This window comes from Egretta garzetta, unplaced genomic scaffold (genome assembly GCF_000687185.1).
Source record: "Egretta garzetta isolate BGI_Z169 unplaced genomic scaffold, ASM68718v1 scaffold154, whole genome shotgun sequence".
NCBI lineage: Eukaryota > Metazoa > Chordata > Aves > Pelecaniformes > Ardeidae > Egretta > Egretta garzetta.
Genome location: NW_009259600.1, coordinates 469380 through 490430, shown reverse-complemented (window position 1 = coordinate 490430; position 21051 = coordinate 469380).

The following is a 21051-nucleotide window of genomic DNA, read 5'->3' as shown; positions in this document are numbered from 1 at the left end:
CTCTTAGCTTGGGCTTCTTCCTCATGCCAAGTCCATTTCTCCTCTCTAAAAGTAGTACTGCTAGGATCCACCTGTACCATCTTATCCACACAAATGAGGTACACGCTTTACAGTCTGGAGAACTCGGCATGGGATCAGGACTAAAAATGTTATTCCTACTTGTATGTCAAGACCATTATATAAGGTAGCCAAGGTCAAACAAGTTTTCTGCATAAGAACCCCACGGCATTTCAAGTAGTCTGCAGTGACACCTTTGCAAACTTTTTTACTTCAGTGGGACTGCCAGCTTTATCCTCTGCATTTCATTAAGCAAGTCTGTCGATTAAACACAGGAAAGGATTAAAACATGACTGTATTAGAAGAAAACATGTAAAGTGACACAGAAGAACAAACAGCAGCTTTGCTATCTTGGTTTGGCAAGGGTAGAAGCTACACACTGTCATTCCCTTTAGTAGATATGGCCCTGGTGATGTTACCTACATCTGTATTATTTAATAGCATGGATCAGTAGGAGCAGATTTATAAAGTGAAAGAGTCTGAGAACCCAACATCCACACCACACCCATCCCAGGGTTTTGGTTTGCCATTTTCTTCAGGACAGCTCTGGCCCAGTCCCACAGACCAGAGACCTGTTTGTGGCTGCAGTGCATTAGCTGCGCTACTAGAGAGCATTTTCCACTTTAGTTTCATCCAAAAGGAATCCAGTTCATGTCTTCAAAAACTGTCCCACGATGGGAACCAAAGCACAGTAAGCATGAGTAGGGACATTTGCTTCAAAACACGCTTCTGATCCAAAATAAAGCACTAAAGTAGATAAAACTGTATAAAGCAGATTTGTTATGTATAGAAGAGACAGCTTCACACTGGAGCTGCTCAGAGAAGGAGTGCATTTGAATAGCTCTGATGAATTAGAAGCATCACACCCTCACACAGTGCTCTCTGTGCATCTCTCATTTTTCTCTGTTGAATAAGTCCTAGTGTGGCAGGAAACTCATTAGCAAAGTCTTTGCTGAAAGTAATGCTTATGTAAGTTGAAGACAAGCACATTATCAGAAGAATGTTTTGATTAATTTGCTGTTCATTAACTCTACACCTTAGCAATATATAGAAAATTCGTTTTTGAAGACAACCACAAAATATTATACACAGCTGTATCTTTTGAGAATCTAGTGTTCTGAGAACATTTAATTACCTCTAACAAATGTTGGGCATTTGTTTACATCAGGTCCCCATTTAAACTCTGTAGCACATGCTTGCAGAAGGACTAACAATCTGAGAGAGCTTCTTCCAAGGAAGCTGTCATTGCTGAGCCATAAAAAGTCCTCCCACTGTTAAGAAGTGGCCAGGGTTGTATGTCGTGTCACCCATGAATCAGAGCTAAAGAACATATATCAGCTTTTCCACAGAGAACTTTTCTGAATTACTTTTTCCAGCAGGTCAACTGGGACGCTTACTATGATGAACCTTAATCTGGATCGTGCTTGTTTAGCATCCAATGTCATTGCAAACCCCAAACTGATCCTACTTTAATGACACATATCTTTTGGTGATATTTGTCAGAATACCTAGCTAGTTTGATTACTAAATGGGAGACATCTTTCTTTATATCAGATTAACAGATGGGGTTTATTGCAAGGAAAGACGCAGCAATTGAGTAGCTTTGCTTTTTTTCCCAGGGAAAAAAAAAAAGAGTTTGAGAGGGATTTCTTTCTGTACTGCATCTGTGCACGCCTCCATTTTAAGGGGTATTGTGGTGATAAAGACATCAGCAGTGTTTTGACTACATATGCTAGTTACAGGTGCTGCATCACTCAGTAAAAATAGCTGCACTAGTAGCTGCGCTGTGCCAAGCTGGTACGAGGTAGTTATATTTGGCTAACGTAACCTGCTACTAGATATTCTTCACTGCAGTGCTGCCATGTATTTTCATATGAAGGCTTCTTTCATTCATTTATTGTTTCTAAGGGGAAAATGAAAGAGTTCCTCTGCACTGTATTTATTTCTAGGTTTCTAAAGAGCTCTATGATACTTAGGACAAGAGCACTTCTATAAATATAAGTGGGCGCATTCTCATTTTCTCCACAGTTTACCACCTGCTTCTTTTTTTCGTTAAGTTTGCACAGAATATGATTTTCCTTTCACTTGGTTTCAGCTAAGCCTAGTCTGCTCAAAAACCTGCTCAAAAGTTTCATTCAATGGCTGAGCAAAGATTGACCGGGGTGACTTACCAGTTAATAATTGATTAAAAGAAAATGGCTCTTCCTCCCAGAGATCTCCTCTCTTTGTAACATCAGATAAGTGGAGGTGCAGTGGTCTGCTATCACTGCTTCTATTCCTGCTTCTGCTGGAGCAAAGAGGGCAGTGAGTACTGACCAGCAAAAAGACATCAGAAACACAGCATGGTATCAACAGCTCTTGCTCATTAAGGAGAACAAAGAGCCATATTTCAGGGTAACAGCACAACATCTGCCAAAAATCTCCACAGAGCAGTTATAAACACAGATGAGTACTTTGTGTGCACATGCAGGTAATGGCAAACTTCAGTCAAATAACTTGAGTGAGTAGGTAGCTTTCCAGACACCTCCCTGGCTTTCATCCTGAGGCACGATGATGTGCACAAATCAAGCAGCTCAACAGCATTACCCTATGGAAATGTGTCCCCAGAGTCCAATGTTCCCTCTTCCTTCTCCAGTACCCCCAAAATGACTCCTGTTAAAAATCACAACTTGTTACAGAGATGAAAAGAGCTTGAGGAGTCTTGTCCTTAAATCCTCACCAATTAAGAAGGAAGAAATTTAAAGGCATGATGCATGGAGAAAGCCAATAGGAAACTCTTGGAGCTCTGAAAAACGTTTCCTCCTACCTTGCTGTTAAATCAATTTAAATATTTGTTTCAGTTCTCTCTCTAAAGACAGACAAGATTTTAATGCCTTCAGTTTTGAACTGTTGTTATTAATACTAACGGGGGGTTAGATACACAAGAGGTCTTATACAGCTGCCCTCCAGCCCTCCAATCTACAGCCCCGGGGAGGGAGCCTGCCTGGCTAACTCAGACTGGAAACAGTGCAGCATTTCTGAGAGAGATACGCAAAAAACTGGTACTCCAAGGGAAAGCCAGCTAAGTCAGCAAAGCAGAAAAGCCACAAAAAAGGTGTCTTAAGATTCTTCCTATTTGCGACTCTTGGCTCAAAATCTTTTCCCATACAGGTAAGCACCAAGGTCTGCAGGGAAATGGAAGAGGCCTTTCAAGCATCGGTGTTGTATCAGGCAATCTTCTTCTAATTCTAGGTGTTACACTGGGAGCTGATTAACGCTGAGCTGGTGCCACAATATTCCTGAATCTTGCTCCAAGTTTGTTTCTTTCCTGAACTGATCATGAAACAGCCCTTTCATTCAAAGCTCTGATGGTGATCTGCTTCCTCTGTCGGTGTCTGCAGCTCTCTAGATGGAGAGATCTGCATTTAGCTCCTGCTTTTGTCCTAATGGGGTTGAACTCTGAGCGTGAGAGGGCCCTGTCTATGCATTTGTAGGCTCCTTTGTGGGCTGCAAAAAAGGCGTCTCCTCCCTGCTGTAAAAGCCATTCATTTCTGCGTGGAAGAGGGGGATAAACACTTTCTCTGGCTACTGGTTGAGGATGCTTATCTGAGAGAGAAGACACCTGAGTGCTACCAACTATGTGGTTTATATCAAGTAATTTTCAATAAAAGACTCTCACAGATAATCCAAGGAGTACATTTTTATAACTGTTTAGGAATTAAAATGGGTTGCCAAAAGGGTTTCACATTTAGTAGCTCCTGCAAATGAAGCCATTTTGCCTGAGCAGGGCCGTGCCAGGGCAGCACTCCACGCTGGCTGGCGTAGCTTGCCTGGCTTCTGCGGTCCCAGGTGGAGCAGCAGAAACACTCCAGGTTTCTCCATAGGGCACTGAACTGCGTGGCACTGACACATCCATTACTTCTGCATAAAGGGGACTTGCTCTGGAGAGTTTTGTCTCCCACCTGAGCCATCTCACTGACACTGGTAAAGTTCTGCCAGCTAACATCCTGTGCCCTTACAAGTAAAGGCAGGTGTGCTTGAGCATGAGTGGGGCCTAAATTCGGAGTATTTTTCTTCTGAGCAAGTATTACAGGAATAGACAGGAGTCTTTTTCCTCCGCAGCTGGCAGTCGGAAAACTCCATCACCTTAAATACATAAGATAATTTCCAGAAGAACGTAGTGCAGTTTTCCAGTGGTCTCAAGAATGATTAGGGATTTAACTGTTTTGAAAAAAGCCCAATGCACTTTCAAATCAGGTTCCCTCTAGCATTCCATGTTACAGCCAGACCTAGCTTAGCACGTCATGGAAAAACAAGACAGACTTTAACAAAAAGCCTTGCCAGCCCTTCCAGTTTTCCCACTACATTTCTTTATTCCATTTAAAAGAGACTGACCTTTTTTCTTTTGTCTTGGTCTTCTGTTCTTACCATATTGCACAACTGAAAGATCTGACATCCTCAGCTTCTAAGGTATTCATTTCCACCAAACTACTCTAAGAAAGAAAATTCATGAGTGGGAAACTGAAGCACCAGAGCCCCGAAGAGCTCCCAGAGCCATTCGGGGAGTCAGTTCAGAGAGCACTGAGCCCAGACCTCCTGAGTCTAACAGCAGGACCTCAGCTATTCAATCATCCTTCCTTTCAATAGCACCATTTTACCTGTTGGGAGATCACTTACACATGATGGATCTTCTTAATCGTAAAAATACTTATATTCAGTGTATGTTAATTCCTAACAAGAAAACCAGACTATTTTTACTGAATTATGTTCATTCTGTATCCGGTATTTACAAAGACCATACCTTGCTCAGTAAAACAGGTGTGTATTCGTTTGAATGAATGCAAATAAGGACCATTGATTCCTTTGACACCTTTAATTCATTAGCCAGGCAGATTAGTTTTTTAGATAAAGTCGAAGGGAAAAAACATACCCAAGGTGAATTTTGAAACAACTGTGTCAAACTGAAACTGATCCTGTAGTGATCCTTATCTGCAAACTACGGGATATTTGTTCCATTGAACGTCAAAAGGATAAAATCAGTCTAAAGTCTCATGTTAGCGATTGGCAGCCACTTAAGAGCACTGCACCTGAGAACAGACTTTACTTTATTGACCATAAAGGTAAACAATGTGGCTTATCATTCTACTACTTAGGTAGCAAAATACTTTGAGATATTAAATTTCTAAGTTTTCCAGTCTATAAGCATACAATTTTTAATGGGCTAGTACTTTCCTGAAAAACAGTCCTCAGCGCAGACCTTGTAAAACCCAGCCATTGCATCAGTAAATATTCTGGACATGTATTCTGACCTTTGCTTCCAGAATTAGGAGCTGGCCAAAAGGCAGGCACACGAAGTTCTTACAACCCAAGTGGAAATTTTCAAAGTGCTCAGTCTGGTGGGGACCACCCTGGTCCCCAAGGGCTTTACAACGCAGCCCCTAAAGGCTGGCTGTATGGTATGATGGCAGGGCGCATTAAAGCAATTCTCCTCAGAATACATATGGCTCCTTTTACCATATAAAGAAGACTTAAGAATGGGGCAGCCACAGAACTGAGTTTTTCAAGTAAGCCTGCAAAATTTGTCAAAGACTGCTATAATGCCAGCCCAGCCAGGCACCTGATTCCAGAGACAGGGAAGCTCCCACACCCCGGTCTTTACCCATCAGCTTGTGTTCACTGGGGTGTGGGAGCTGAGACTATACCCTCCTGCTCTACCCATCAGGATTTGAATCCATGGTGCCTCATGCTTTTCAGGAGAGGAAAGCGCTCACTTTAGGGAAGAAAGCCCACTTGCAGTTTTTCCTTTTGGGAGCCTATAGGAAAGATGGGGACAATCTTTTTAGCAAGGCCTGCTGTGACAGGGCAAGGAGGAATGGTTTTAAACTAAACCAGGGTAGTTTTAGATTAGATATAAGGAAGAAATTCTTTATAATGAGGGTGGTGAATCACTGGAACGGGTCACCCAGAGAGGTGGCAGAGGCCCCATCCCTGGAAACATTCAAGGCCAGGTTGGATGGGGCTTTGAGCAACCTGATCGAGTTAAAGATTTCCCTGCTAACTGCAAGGGGGTTGGGCTAGATGACCTCTAGGGGTCCCTTCCAACCCAAACCATTCTATGATTCTGTGATTTTATACAGGATGGTTAAATATTAATTGGCCAGAAAATAAGCATTACTCTCTATATGCTTATTTGGGCAAGGGGACGCCTATGTTTTGGTCCTCCCATTACTAGCTGAACAGCAGCAGTGGGGACAAGAAAACAGGTATCTCTTCTCCTGCTCTCCTCTTGCTCACTTGAGTGCCCAGCTGCTGGGACAATGCTCCTTCTTTCTGGCTGTAGGAGCATGCAGCTATGCACTGCAGTGTCAAATAGCTGTAAGGGGAGGATGGAGGAGAGCCCCAGCCTGCGGTACCCCATTGCCTGCTGCTAGGGCACTCACTCCTGCAAATGCATACATGAGCAGAAAGGAGAGGGTGAACCTGCTCTTTCCACTTCTGGTGATGCAGGAAGAGCATAGGGAGAGGTACAAATCTTGAATTAAGATAGGTGCTTCACCAGGATCCACAGCAATTGGCATTCACGGGAGTCCAGAGCCAACTGGAGATCTTCTGGGAATCGTTGTCCTCTCCCCAGCTCAATGTACCCGTCTTGGTTTCAGCTGGAATAGAGCTAATTTTTCTCCTAGTAGCTGGCACAGTGATGTGTTTTGGATTTAGGATGAGAAGAATGTTGGTAACACACTGATGGGTTAGTTGTGCTTACACTAAATCAAGGACATTTTCAGCTTCCCCTGCTCTGCCAGGTGCACCAGAAGCTGGGAGGGGGCACAGCCAGGACAGCTGACCCCAACTGGCCAAAGGGCTATTCCAGACCATATGGCATCATGCTCAGTGTATAAACTGGGGGGAGTTGACCAGGGGGCAGTGATTGCTGCTCGGGAACGGGCTGGGCATCCATCAGTGGTTGGTGAGAAATTGCATTGTGCATCACTTTTTTTGTATATTCTGTTGTTGTTGTTATTACTATTATTATTATTTCCTCTGATGTTTTATTAAACTGTCTTTATCTCAACCATGGGGTTTACTTTTTTTTTCCGATTTTCTCCCCCATCCCACTAGTGGGGCAGGGGGGTTAAACCACGACAATACCCCTCACTGAAGAAAGAGGAATTTGAGGGAGACAGAAATAAGGAACAGTGGCATCTAGGGCTGCACTAGAAGGTTTCCTGAGCCTGGGACAAGCAGCACTAGAATCTGAGATCTGGCATTCAGCCGGAGGCCTGACAGGCTCCAGAGACAGGGGGTCAGGGCAGAGGACCCATGTGCCTCAGCCTCATGGTTGCCTTATGGTCCATGCTAGACCTCAACAGAAACATTGCTTTACTTCCTTAGTTACTTAGTTCTGAATCACCCATGAAAATGGGAAAATATTCCTTCAAAAATTTACCTATGTTCTTCATAATCTTATTTTCAAATGTGAGTCATAGATCCAAGTGACTTCTAAATTCTTTGGTTATGCATAATAAAGGAAAGGCAAGAGTTTCCTGTGGATAATGAGAATTTGTCACATCTATGTGCATACTTGGCCGTCACCCCGCAAGCCCTGGTAACAGGGTTGTGAGCAGGCAAAACCAGCATGGCAAGAGCTCTAGCATCCTTCATCAGCTCACCAGCAAGAAGCTCACTTGTAGAACAGTAATTTAATTCAACCCTGTATTAAGCAAATATACTGGAAGTATTTCTATCTACTATGTAAATAACTAACTTTATGTCATGTATCATAGAAGACTGATTAATCCTTTCTTGCATTTCATCTTATCTGAGTGTACTAAGTATGAAATAGTGTCTTGAATGGCTTTAAGAGATACCTTTGGAAATGCTGGGACAAATGTGCACACCACTATCCTCCATACAAATTGTTTCAGGCTTTACTCAAAACCCTCTAGGGGAAACAGAATTCCTTCCTTCCAGATCAGGCTCTTGCTCTGCAGGCACCATTTGTACTGACACATTTAAAACAAAGTCTTTCTAAGCTTTTTCTGCATACAAATGAGGAAACATGGGGTTTGTAGGAAACAAGGTACACGCACCAATGCTGGAGGCATATTTATCACAGGTGCCAAAATCTTGAATATTCACCCTACAGGTCTTGAATCTGTAAATTCCAGGAAATTACAAGTAATAGCAGCTAACATAGAAGTGATTCCCATTTATCTGTATTTCTGAATTCCCTTCCTTTATTAGATTATTATCTTTGCCCTTCAGGAGCAGTTCTTCCCTCCCAAATCCACACTTTTTAGCACATGTGGGAACAAGAAACTGGGCAACCTGGGTTAGTCACTAATCCAACAGCAAATGTGGACTACCATGCAATAAACAAATTTAGGTTTCAAGCCATTAACACAAATACATAGTTTTAAGTCAGAGACCTCTTGGCACTGCTCATCAGTTTAATGAGGGGGTACCTAGGTGGTTTTTGTGCCCCTCTGACCTGGGGGTTCACCATTTTCCTAGCTTCTCCTACTTGTCCTAGCAGGCATTAGATCTGCTGAAGGATTTCTCTAATTACTGAGCGTCATTTGCTCACCTAACCCAGCCACCTTGGTCCACAGAGGTGCAATGGCAGTTGTCAAACTGATTTTGCTCCACCTGGGATCATCTGGTGGCCAGTTAAGCTGGTGTTAGGACTGCTTTTTGTGGATGGTATAGAGCCAGGCTGGGGGAGTGTTAGGGCAACGGTATTTGGGACTCCTTCCAGTTGTGTGAGATTTCTTGGGCATGGTGACCTGGTACTGGCAACAAGGTGCCTTACTGAGGCAAAGCTGCAGGAGCTGATAAAACAAGGGTATTTCCTGCTAAAAGGTTAAAGAACCTCTATAGTTCTCTCCTAATTAAAACCCTGAGAAAAAAAAAAAAAAAAAACCAAACAAAAAAACCAGGGAGTAATTAGTTTTCTGCTTTTCTGACCACCACAGAAACTGACACATTTTAAGATTTTTGTTGGCTTTTTTGTTTTCATGAACTAAAAAAAAGGGGAGGATCTCCTTCCAAACCCAGAACATTTGGAATTATTCACAAATGTTTGCTTAGAAAAGCAGCCGGGTCCAAAGGAAGATGAAAAAAAGCCATAAAAGCTGGTAATGGAGACTGAAACAGATATACATCTCCCCAACTAGCCCTCAGCTAACAGCATGGCATGAGCAATGATTTAGCTCACATTTTTATAAATGCCACGTACTTAAAGGAATTAGAAAGACATCACTGTTGTCAAGGAGAGCTACTAAAGTGATTGCACCAAATTCCGTTTCACAATTCCAAATACTTTTATTTGCCAATGTAAAATACTTACAGGTGGCCACTCCCTAACTGCTTTGTCTCTGCTTGAAAGCAATTGGCTGTATAAAAACCTTGTATGCTACCAAGGGAAGGAACGGGAAATTTTACCTGGTAAGGATAACACCTGCTAACAAAAATAGAAACCTATATTTAGGTTCTGTTACTTCATGCCTGGTTAATCTGGAGAGCATGTCCGGGAGAGCAACTGGTGTTAACCAGTTTGATAGTGTGATGCCTGCAGCAATACGGACTTGTTAATCTTAAGTTTAAAATAGATCTTCACCAGTAATTCAAGTTAACTATGTCTGATCCAACTAGTTTTATCTTAGACTACTCACTTTTTTTCATCTCCTCTCTTTTGCTGCTGGGAGGATTTGATCATCATTTGATATAATGTCTTGGTCATTTTGTAGCCTGCACTGACTGGTAGAGACAGGGAATTTGCAGACTTTCCAAACCAGTAGCTTGAGCTCAGTGGAGTTAAATGAAAGATCACACACCTAAATTTGAAGACCCTCCAGGCCCAGTTATATGTATTTATTGGTGGCCCTTGCATTTGAAATCATAAATTAGCTATGGTCCTGATCAAAAAATTGTTTTATTCCACTTAGGACGTTTAAGAAGAAGTTCATCTTCCCCCAGCTTGAGGTACAGTACACACTATAAAAGGTCCTAAAACTGATGATGATGATAATAAACTTTTCTGCCTGCAGGAAAAAGCTTTCATGAAGAGATAGTGAATATCTGCAACTTCCATTGCTTTAACAGGATTTGTGTGCACTTGAGTTTTGGAAAGTCATACAGTGTCTTCATAGGTGCCTAGATATAGACTTCTGAGCCTGATATAAATCTCTGAATTGGAGTGTATCAGGCAATCTGACAAAACAATACATATTATTCTTTTGCCAGGCTTTCTTACTCCTAGGTGAAAAAAAAGACTCATTTGCAAAACTGACCTGCAAAGTGTTACATTTTTACTTGTTTTCTAGCATTTGTTAATAACTTTGGTTCAAAGCACAGCAAATCACATTGGGCATTCATTTAGCTTACATTATTAATAAATTTACTCAACCTCAAGAGACCTTCAAAGATTTCTGTATCACAACATCAGGACTCAGAAACCCAAAACTTTTCTAAGAAGTTTCAAACACCAAAGAAATGAGGTTTTTAGTTTGCTGGAATTCAGGCAGAAAATGTAGCTCATCCAGAAGCAGTCTTAAGATATTTCCATATTATATAAAGAAGTTTGGGCCTTGTTCTTCTTTAAATAAACTTTAAAAAATTAAGTTAAGTTCCATGCTCTTTAGTTTTTCTCATGCTATAAAACATGCTTTTGGCAGCAACCCTCCTTGATGGGATGGAAAGAAGTGAACATTACTTGGTTCTTTCAGCTCCTGCCACCAGTGGTCCAGTCTACTCCTCGCTGGGACAGGACACAAATGGCCATGTGTATAGGTTGCTGCACACGCCAGGTGGTATGGGATGCTTGTGTGTGTAAAACCAGAAAGCAGACCATTTTGACCAAACAAATCCATCATTCTGCCTCCCAAAAGCATGTTTTTCCTTTTCTACATACATAGTTTGTGACCATTTGACAGAGGAAGGATGAATAATATCCCAGAAGCTATGGGTCTGGATGCATTACAACCATATTAGTTAATGAAAAAGGCCTTTTCTCAAAAGTTTAAAGAGCATTGTACAATATTCAAGACTGTCTGCAGACCCCTCCCAGACTGAAGCAGCTCTTCCCTATGCTCTGCACTAAGGATAAGCACAAAAATCCTGCTTGAACTCAGATTGTCCGCTCCCCCACAGGGGTCACCTCTGCTGGGGTTTCCTGGGCCACATCTTCCACATGCAAGTCCCAGATATTTTCTGGCTGCCAAAATTTTAGGATGTGTGCTTGTGGCTTACTGTCTTTTAAATACATAGAGAGAGGAGATCGTGATTTGTCATTACCACTGATCTCCCCTTGAAGAAGGCACCATTAAGAATGCTTCCGCCGACTTTGTCGCCTAAAGAATCCAGCCTGCCCACTACGCCATCCTGTGAAATCAAAGCCTCCTCCCACTTTCTTGAATTGTATCTGCTTCATACATTACTTTTAGGAACAGATGCCCTCGAAGATTTATGGGTAGCAAAAGGGAAGAATATGAGACCCGTGTAAGAAACTAGAGAAGTCCTTTGCACTACAGCTTTTATACCAACATGCAGAGCATCAAACAAGCCAGCCAGACATACATATGTTCATTGTCGCTCTGAGTTAAAAGAAGGCACACCCTGGCATCCAGGGAAGAAACGTGGCTTGCAAGATTTAATAGTACACCTTCAGGTTATTTAAGACACTAATTACAAAGATTAAAGATTAACCCTGCTCTGTGAACTTGGATTGTCAATAGAAAATATATGGTGAAAAAGCTTCTTGTAAGTCTCTAGAAAAGCACAGGAAAAGCTTGCTGAAGTTAGCAAACTTTTCTCAAAAGTGAAAGCTCTAAGTGTTTCAAAATCTCAAAAGCAGCCATGCAAAACACTCCTAACTCCTCCACTTATCTGTACTATAGATAATATCAGAGAGAAGAGAAGAGTCATGCAGGATATTCCTGAAACAAAGAGAACAGTGCAATTTTGAATGGAAAAATCAGAATGAGATCATGCTAAAGTATGTGGGTTATTGCACAGGACAAGCTTTTGGTTAGACCAACAGAAGCTCCACAGGGCAATTGCAGGACATGAATGGAGCTGCGCTAGTCTTGGTGCCAGGACAGATATTTACTGTCTGTCCTTCAGTTTGCAGAATGGCTTCAAGAGCAGTTATGGAAGCTCTGGCTGCACCAAAATGGGAGCAGTTTGTCTTCGTATGTATGGCTGGAGAAAGTCATCCCCACAGAGGCAGAGGGAGAAGGTTAATCACTTCTCAGGGCCTCCTTCAGGTCTAACACAGGCTCTGTCAGACTGTAGCATTGCTGGTGTTAAGCTCACAGGTTTTGCTATTCCTCAGCTGATTTACTCAATTTTTTGGAGCTTTCCAGGAGATTTTCTTCTGCACATTCTGGCCACAGATTCATGTTTTGTTTTAGGCTGCAGTGGACCTCATTTTGAGGGGACAGCTTTTGTCTGCTACTTTTGTCTTCCATGCTTTTCCATGGTGCAGAGCCAAGTTCTTCCTCACCCTCCCGCGGGCTGTGGGAAGAGTAGGGATGTGATGAGAAGCAGAGGGACAGACATTTCAAAATAGCTATTCTGAAACTGAGCAGCTGAGTATAGACAGCAAGGCATTGCTGAAAAGTTGTGGGGAACCTCTGGCTTTTAGTCTCATTCCCAACAAATCTGGGATAGGTCTGCTGTAGACAAACTGACACTCAGGAGCCAGCCCATGCACCTGAATCTGTGGGATTTCCATGCTCCAGGTGAAGAGCTCTGCTACAGCTAATGGTGGATCACAAGGAAAACTGGTGCAAGAAAATCCTGCTGGTGGGACTGTGGAAGACAAGAGGCTTTTGGGGGGGGACCCTGTGCTTCTTTCACAAACTGACGGAGGACTAGAAACCCGGAGCTGAGATCAGTCTTGTGTTGCAATTAGGTGAAAATGAGAGAAAAAACACCTGGGCAATAAGTTTGTGCCCTGACAGGACAGTGTTCGTTTAAGTATTCATGACACATTTTTCCTGTATGGTTGAGTGCAAAACCTGATCAGTCAGTATGTCCGCAACATGTACTTTTTCATTTCATTGATTTGCTTAGTTTATAGCTATTTAAATACAGGATAAACTTTTCCTGATTTACATTGCTGCCACCCAGTCAAACTGGCAGTGCCGCTGGTAGCCACTTCTAGTCCTTAGCTGAGGAGAGAAATCAAGCCCCCCAAAACCTTTTCATGGCTGGTACTAAATACTCTCTCTCGCCGACAAGAAATAATGCAGCAGGTTGGTCTGCACAGCCCTTAAACAACTTCTGGTTCCCACACCACCGGTATCGCACAAGGCGCAGTGGGAATAGCCTTGCAATCCAGGTCAATCTCAATCCAGAGGTAGCTTTGTGAGTTCAGAAAGAGGGCTGCGAGGTTAAAGTTGTAAACTGATAACAAGTTGGACACACTGCACTGTTGTGTTGTGAAAGCCTAATGGTTAGCTTCTGTTTGCTTTAACTTGCTAATATTTTCCACTCTCTGGCTGTTGTAAATGTCACTTCTTTCCATGAGGCCAGGCCCTGATCTTTGCTCAGAAAAGGGTCCAGCTCTTGTATCAAACTTGCTCATCATAATTTTACTGCAAACTTTGGACAGTTTTCATAAGTGGTTGTTACAAATTGTTGGAAGGAAACCTTCTAATCTTGAACACTAGTACACGCAGGTAGAATGGATCGAATTTTGAAATAAAACAGAATAAATGCTTTTAATGTATCATTTACAAGCTTCCAAGAAGCCACTGATCTTATCAGATGCTAAAATCATTTCCAGGAGCTACTTAGAAGTAGCTGTCAATTCTCTTCAGAAGTGATATGCCTTGGAGAATTAGTAAAGAAATTCCTTACTAAATTTCTCTTTTCTGATCTTGAACTCATCTACAAAGTAAATTATTTCAGTTTTAAAGAACATTAAATTTCTTTTTTTTTTAATAGAACAGAGGGATGGAAAATACTGTTTGCAGTCTGCCTTCCCAATGTAATATTCTATTTTCTTGATATATCACACATGTTTTTTAATTTGTGGATAAGAAAGGAGATAAGCTGGTGTACATAGGAAAAGTAAAAAAAAAAAATATATAGAAGAATGCAGCAGTCTGTGTAAAAAGAACTTATATCATTTGGGAGATAAATAGCATATGGAAGAGTTATTCTGCCTTTGATATGAAAGATTACCAGCCATTGAACTTCAGTGAGAGCCCTGCATAAGAATGGGCCTTACAGCTGAACTAAATGTGCTGGTATTTTGCACTGAAAAAGTAAATAGAGTTACATGGCTGCTTCTGTAGACTTCCAGTTGCAGTGATCACTGATCGCACAGATTTCTGTCCATACCAAGAGCTCACATTGCTCTGCAGCAGCATGCAGTGACCGAGATCTTTATTACAACGGCACTTACGTCATTTTTGCTGAGCTAGTTTTGAGTTCAGCAGAGTTGAAAGATGAACCTGTTCACCTCACAATATTGTTTGCTTTATTTATTGTTTTTTCCATATTACACTTTGAGACTCTCACCATGTAATTTTATGGCTTTGAAGCTGTGTGGGTTGACCTATAACTGTAATAAAAGAATCTGGAATGAGATAACACAAGTTTTTCCATCATTTACAAGAGGTTGAGGCTACTTATTAAACACCTTCATAATCCGTAACTTTGCTAAAATGAATATTTTTTCAAGCAGACATCACGTTGTGGTAGACCCTTGCATCACCCAGATTGGACAGGATAGGGCTTGTGCTGTGAGCTCAAACAAGTAAAATTTAAAGTTACAGCTTAAATTTTTAATTCAGCCTTTCTGAAGAACACTGCATTTTCTAGTTACAAATTAACAGTATGTTTTTATCCTGCATAACTCCTCTAGGACACAGGTTGTGTTTCTCGTGATTCATGTTCTTCTTAAAGACCGTTAGCTTCAGTTAAGGGGAAGTACGGAGACGAGAGGGGAGCATTTTGCTCCCATTCTGTTCACAGGGGATTGACCTGTAACACTACTTTGCTTGCATCCCATCACATCTATCACACCCCTAAACTGCACCCCCAAGTTTTGGTCACACAGCCAGTTTTTGTCTCCGAGTAGAATAATGCCCCATGGATGCTGCTGGGCTGCAGAGCATGAATTCCCTGGGTGCAACCTGCAGCCCTGGTCCCCCACTCTCCCGGACTGCAGTACCTGTGGGCGTACTCTGGAGTTTCCTTTCAGCTGTCAGCTCAAGTTTCTTCCCAAAAAAAAGTTGGTGCTCAGGAAGTGAGGGCTCTGGGAGCAAGGACCACCCAGCTCTCCTCCCATCGTGGAGCTAATGCTCAGCCAAAGCATGCATACTGCCCCGTAAGCTCCTGTAGACACAGTATGAGTGGGTAGGGTAAAGTGAACGTGTCCTAAGTACTCAAAAGGAGCTCTAAAAGCTTCCAAAGAGACAGACAGTCCTCCTAAATCAGGATCCTAAATTTCCAGCAGTCTCCCAGTAAGAAGTCTCACAAGATGGGTCTCTGAATGCTCCAGTAACCAACCACCAACACCACCAGTAGCACTAACATTCCAGTTAACTACTTGCTACACTATTATACTGCACTCCATTTGCTTGCAATTACATGCAAATACATATTATACAAACAGTAAAAAGATAGTAAAAGCCTGATCTGGCATATAGCAAAATAAGCCACCAGAAATCCCACTGAAACTCACTGGAAATCAAGAAAAGGACAAACACTGATTTTGGTAAGCACTGGCTCAGACTCTCAGAGAAAGCACTGCATTCAGCCAGCTGCAGCTCATCCCCACTCAGTCTGTGCCATGCAGAGAGCTCAAGGCAACTGATGAAGATTTCCTCATACCAGGGGCAGCTTTAACAGTAATGGTAACTTCACAATGCCTCACACCCCAGCAATGTGAAGGTATTACGGGATCATGGCAGGTGAACAAGAGGAGATGCTTTCTCCTGGCATGAGTTAGGTCATCCCCAAGCTGCTTTCTCCTGGTATGAGCTAGGTCATCCCTAAGGCTCTTCTTAATCTTTTTGTTAGGCAGTTATTTGCCTGCAAAACATGAGAAAAAGCACTGTTAAGCATTATCTTGGAAAAGATGGAGCTAAATACAAGAATGCTGCATGGTTTCACTTTCTTTCTTCTTGGTTTCCTAGTTGGTCTGTAGTATTGTAAAGCACCAAACAGATCCCATTGACCTCAGGAGCTTTTTACGGTGGCACTGATAACATCGACAACCCAGTACAGCCTTTCATGCATCTGTAGCGCTACCATGTTGTTGGATTCCTTCAAACAGAAAAGACGTTCCCCCGTGCCTGGACCCTCAGGCTCTCATGCTCCCTGCCTTCGAGAATTGCTGGGCCAGAGGGAGATGCAAGCCAGTGCCAAGCGCGAGGCCTGTGCTGGGCATCCATGTAGTCCTCAAAGGAAGGGAGCTGCAATGTGAAGAATGGAATGCTCTCATGGCTCCAAGGATCTTACAGGGTAGAAGCACATAGCAAAGCATGGTTGCATGGACTTTGCGTGTTCTAATACCAAGGAATCTGATGTTGAGCATTGCATTGTTGTCAGCACGCTGCTCCTTGGAAAGCTATGGATGAGACTGTAAGGTTATAAAAGAGGTTAAAAATGAATGAATTAGGCCCTGGCTTCACCTGTCAGAAGGTTAAGGCTTGGGATGTGCTGTAATCTGAATTTACTAGTGGCTCACCAATTTGTAGTTTATATTAAAATACCTTTTGTGCCCTTCAAATTATTTTGGACAATTCTGTCTGGTGCATGAAAAATTTATTTCTATACAGTGCTGTATATGAAAACCAGTGAAGGCTCACATAAATTACTATTTACATAATGTATTTCCTGTGCAAATAGTGGTTTACCTATATAAGCCTAGGACAGCCTCAGATAGAGTGTGCACTGCGATGCTGCGTATTCTTTTTCATTTTTAAAGAATACAAATACTGAATGAAATGTAGATAAGGAAAAATAAAAAAAGAAATTATTCTGTAGTATTAACCATTTTATTTATTTATTTTATTCTGAAAAGGCACATTCCTCCACCATGGCCAGCCATACTTGCCGGCAGTTGCCCAAAACTTGAAGCTGCCTTCTAGAGCCCAGTACTACCTCTGGAAATTCTGCCACAGCCCAAACCAGGTATCAACACTGTTCCAGCTTTTAAAACCTTATCCTCTTTCCAGTTATGATGTTTCTCAGGTACATATTTTAATGTGGGAGTGTATGAGTATAAGAGAGACTTTTTCCGTATCATATAAACATGAAAAGTTTATCATTAAAATCTAGGGAATCACTCCTTTCAAAATGCTTACTGTGATGGTTTTCTATAGGAAGGCAGGACCGTAGCAAGGAATAACAGCCAACAATCAGAATTTCCTTCTACATCTTTTAAGACTGACTGCACTGCTAATCATCACTAAGTGTCAGATGGGAAAGAAGAAGTTGATAAGGAAGTCCAGCCACACCTCAAGACGACATTTGAATTTGTCCTTTCAGAAGAAAAGTGACACAATGGTGTCTGCCTCTGATGTATCTTCTGATGGTGGACTGAGAATAATGGAGTAAATTACTTCTGTTGTCCTTGCGGACCATTTGCATTGCTCATGTTTCTCTTTTGAAAGTTCTTACATTTGGGTCTCTTGGTCTCTACTCATCAAAATCCAAGTTTGTGATGGTTCACATGGTGCTGAAATATTGGTGCTTTCTGGATGAGAATTACTTGTCTTGTTATTTATTGCTTTTATTTGGGGGATATGTTAGGTTAGGTTGCTATTATAATTGGCATATTTGATTTCCACACATCTTGAGAAACCCTTGGGATATTACAGCTAGATGCTCTTCAGAGAGTGGAGATGGAAGTCTGGTAGTCAGAACTAGGAAGTCTCAGAAAACCCACATACAGAAAATTATTAATGAAAAGCATTTGAAGAACAGCTATGAACAACAAATGTTTTCAAAGAAAATCATAGTCACTTAGATTCTGGGTCAAGTTCCCAGCTGGCTTCAGTGCAGCATTTCTGACTTCTGCCAGATATGGATCTGGCTCATTTTTTCTAAGGAGAACTTCAAGTAGCTCTAGATAAAATGAATTACAAGGCTTAGGCTTCTCAGTGAAGTAATTCATTAATCAATGTGTATATATGCATATCACCATACATATAATTTCTGAAAATATGAAGAACTGTGTCCTTGTATAAAGCCCTCTAGAGTCACTGGAAAAACTTGCATGGACTTCATTGGGTTATGGATCACATTCTGTATATATCTGTATTTTTATATCTTTTCCAGTGCTTCCTCTTTCAATGGAAATTAATAGCTTCTTGGAATTGAAATGACCAGTTTCTGATTTAGTTTTGCATAAGAAGCAGAGTCCAGTGGGATTAAATATGAATGGTGGCTTGGTAAATCATTAATCATGAAAATATGGTGTGCAATTAGTTATATAAGTGATTATTTTTGCATGGAAATGTCTGCTACTTTTATGCCCGTGCAGGATCACTTCAAGTGCAGCAGCGAGAACATGCAAACCCATTCACCTCGGTATACTGTTTCACAAAGAATGCACAAAGACACGTAAATGCTTAGTAGACAATACTAATTTTGTAGATGTTAGCATGATGAGGGGTCAGCGTGTCCAAGTATCCTACCTGCACACGATTATACATTTTCCTGGGGGGAGAAGAAGCATATTTTGAAAGTTTCTGTGAGACTTTCTTCAAACCCTCCTGGCCACATATGACCTATGTAAAATATTTTATTCTGAGAACTTTTGAAAATGTAAACATTACAGCTCCTGCTCATTTAAAAGTCTGAGCAGACAGATGAGCAATGTTGGGCTGGCCCCGAACAATGCTGAATTCTTCTTTCCTGTTCATCTACAGACTTCTGGGTCAGGGAAAAGTAACAAGCACAAGATTTGATGTGCCATTGGAAAATGGTACACAGTAAGGAGCAAATCAACATAAGATGCAACCCAGAGAACTGTTGAAACAGGTTCAGTGCTCAGTTTCCATTTGTGCAGGCTTTCTGGAAGCTGAAATTCTGCACTGAACGGAGTAATTCAATATGCTTGGCAAATACAAGGAGTTGCCTCACTAGTACAGACCTCTTCTATCTAAAAATGATGGAAATGCCAGTTCCACCTTTGTCTCCTTCCAGTGCCCTTGCGTCACTGGCACCCTGTTGTCTTTTCCAAGTACAAAGGATAATCCCAGGCTCGAGTCACTGTGCTTCCACTTAAAGCCAGAGCTCTGCCATGTCCTTGCTCCTTGTAAAAAAAAAAAAACCTTCACGAATCCTCTCTTTTCTTGTCATCATTGCTATTTTATGGAAATGTTTCAGATTTTTATTGTCAGGACAAGAAGTATGCAGATTACAGAAGTTTCAGGATCTTACTGAAGTCTACTACTCTTGAGAAAGCCATGCCCAAAAACCAGTTCCTAGATGGGAAATTGACCCAGCCATGGTTTTTTTATTTCTTTTTTACATGGTGAAACACAGATCCTGATTGTAAGGAAATGAAGTTTCTTCAGTCCTTTTGCAAATCTATAATGATATTTGTGGCTGTAAAACTATTCTGAACATTTTTCACTAACACTTACAAATACTTTGAACTGAAGGGATTAATGACCAGATTCTTGCATCTTTCATCTTAGCTGCTGCTTTGTTCAGCAGCTCACAAAACACAGACCAGCATGATGTATCTCTGGAAGAACTCACAGCCAAACCAGCAGCAACAGAATGAGAGAAAGCTGCACATAACAGGTGGAGAAACAGGAGAATGGAAAGATGGAGGGAATCAAGTATAAGGTCTCATGATTACTTAATTGCTATGCCCACACCTTGTTCCATAATGCATACAAGATTTCAGCCACCCAATCTACTGAAATCCTTCTCAGGACATGTCAGCCTTTAACTAAGCATCCACCTCTCATCCTGCTGGGTTATCCACCCGCCTTGGCATTTTGCTGTCTTCTGTTCTTTTTTTTATTCTCACACTATATGTGAGTCTTAACATACTATTGTCTTACTGTTGCTCGTGTCAATCACTTAGCACATGGAGATTCCCAGGTTTCCCAGCTGTTCTCATCCCCCATCCTTACTATACTACCTACCGTATTTGGCAATGTCCTGTCAGCCTATCATCTTGGCCATTGAACTATGCTAACTCAGTGTAGTATCTGAGGGATATTGCCAGAAGGAGAAAGGTGGTTTCAGTGCTTCAGAGTATCCAAGTAACCCTGATGACTAAAATGAGTGATCCAAAAAAAGACGTAATCATTATTACTAGTGCAATACCATGTTAACCCGTGACAAAAGGAAGATCTTTGGTAAGCTTGTTCTGTCCCCTCCCACCAACCCCCTGCTATAGGAGGGCAAGTCTCCAAAGCTGGTCTACCAAAAAACATTCTTGCCCGGTCAGAAGTGACTGTGGTAGCATCCCTCACGCTTCCACGTCAGGAAAGAAAGAGCTCGCTAATGAAGTCTTCCATACTTACCTGTTGGGACGAAGTTACCTGCTAGGGCAGTATATTTAAATTTGCCATGCCTGTTCCCATGCTATCTCAAGACGGATGTCTCAATATCCCATGGTATCTCAGTGGGAATATGGGTTTAAAGGGTTGCAGCACTTCAAAGATTAAGGCTGTGTGGAACTATCTGCAGGTCCGGTTTGGGGGTGGAGCAGTGAAAAATGGTGTAAGCAAAGCTGATTACTTGCACCCCGCATGGTGTCCCATTTGGCTTTTTTGTACCGGGACATCCTGAAGTGCTGTTAGCCCTTCCATGACTTCCAGGACCCTTTCCCAGATGGAAACCCAATGGCTGAAGCAGGAGACTGTGCTCGCCCGCTGTCCCCCACGTCCCATGGGCACGCTCTCCCGCAGCGAGGGTCCCGCAGTGACCCCTGGGTCACCCAGCACCGCTCCCTCCGCTCGGGGGCCTCCGCCCGGCACCCCTCAGACCCCTCACTCCCACCCACGCCCGGGGGCGACTCTGCCC